Source organism: Mustela nigripes, chromosome 16, assembly GCF_022355385.1.
Source record: "Mustela nigripes isolate SB6536 chromosome 16, MUSNIG.SB6536, whole genome shotgun sequence".
In the NCBI taxonomy this organism is placed as follows: Eukaryota; Metazoa; Chordata; class Mammalia; order Carnivora; family Mustelidae; genus Mustela; species Mustela nigripes.
Window position 1 is genome coordinate 14,615,731 of NC_081572.1, and position 1,700 is coordinate 14,617,430.

Below are 1,700 nucleotides of genomic sequence, written 5' to 3' on the forward strand. Positions count from 1 at the left end.
GAAGTGAATGGAAATTTGCTTCTAGAAACAGTCACAACAGAAGCTGGGCCAAAGGTTTCTCTAACCAACATTTGTGGGCAGTCATGAAGATGGCGAGACCATTCAGCCACCTTGACGGATTAACATCCAATTAGAGAAGGACAGGGCAGCTGGGCCAGTGGGCTGGGAAGAACCTTCGTGTTTAAATTCCCCATAGCAGGGCGCCTGGGTGGCTCAGTGGGTTAAGCCGCTGCCTTCGGCTCAGGTCATGATCTCAGGGTCCTGGGATCGAGTCCCGCGTCGGGCTCTCTGCTCAGCAGGGAGCCTGCTTCCCTTCCTCTTTCTCTGCCTGCCTCTCCGCCTACTTGTGATTTCTGTCAAATAAATAAATAAAATCCTTAAAAAATAAATAAATAAATAAATAAATTCCCCATAGCAGTGGCTGCATCATTTGGCATCTTTTCTGACCTTTCTGGCACCCTCAATTCCAAAGACTACGTGTGAAGGTCTTTTTTTTCTAAAGAACATCGCCAAGAATTTTACTTCCATTTTTGCCATCTTGCTGTTGTCAGTTTACCGTTTGCTGCGCAGAGGGGCCACTTATTTTGAAAAGGAGAGAAAAGTATGGGTCCTGCTTTGGAAACTTAAAGCACTAGATAAGATCAAAGTGATGTACGTGAAACTGAATGAGGTCCCGAGTCACTGGCAAAGTTTACGTTCACATTCACGTATTTCTGCCCGTTCGCACGCCGCTGAACTTCTCTCCCATCTTGGAAGCTGGGCCACTATAAATCTGTGTCACCGAATCTCTCCAACTTTGGACACACGCCCCAGCCCGACACGCAGGGAAAGACGCAGGCCCACAAGAACCTCTCTTGATTGCCATCTTCTTCCGAGCCCAGCGCGAACTCGGCTCAGGCTTGCAGCACAGGCCTCTCAGACTTGTGCACGTGGAAGGATCCAGGGACAGAAAGATCCAGAAGTGGGGGGGGGGGGAAGTTCCTGTTGGCTGTTTTACCCCTTTTACAGCGAAGGAAACTGAAGCCCGGAGAGTGGGTTTTCCCTTCACAGCTTGTCGGTCTGGTGCTGGAGGGGCGTTTGCGAGGCCTTCAAAGAGAAGTGCGAGACAGCTTTTTTCACTAAAGTCCTACCACACAAAATGGGGGAAAAAATTATTTTTTTTAAAGTAGCCAAGTCATCCGCCAGTATTTGTTTGCCTTCCTTAGTCCCCCCCCACCCCGACTCTTCACTATTGAAATCCTCCTACTTCCTTCCTGCTGCGGGGGCGGGGAGGCTCCTGGGAGCCCTCGTCGGACCCCGCAGGCCCCGCTAGCCCCGCTACGCCTTCGGCTTCCGCACCCTGGGGGGAAAGGACCCCTTCTGTTAGAGACCGCGTGCCCTCCCTCAGGAACGCGCTGCGCGGACCGAGCTAACTTAGAACGGAAGAAGCGCTCCCCGCGCGGCCGGTGCGGGGAGCGGCCGGTGCCAGGAGCCTGCGGCGGCAGGAGGGGGGGGGTGCCACAGCCCCCGACGCGACGCGGGACGCACTGGGGAGCAGCCCCACCCTCGGCGCTGAGGGAGCCGGGCGGGGAACCGAGGACCGAGCTTCCTCACCCGCTTCGCGGAGGAGCCGGGGCGGGGCGGGGCGGGACGGGGCGGGGCGGGGCGGGGCGGGGCGCTCCTCCACTAGCCCTACCCCGGCCCCGCTACTGCGCATGGCA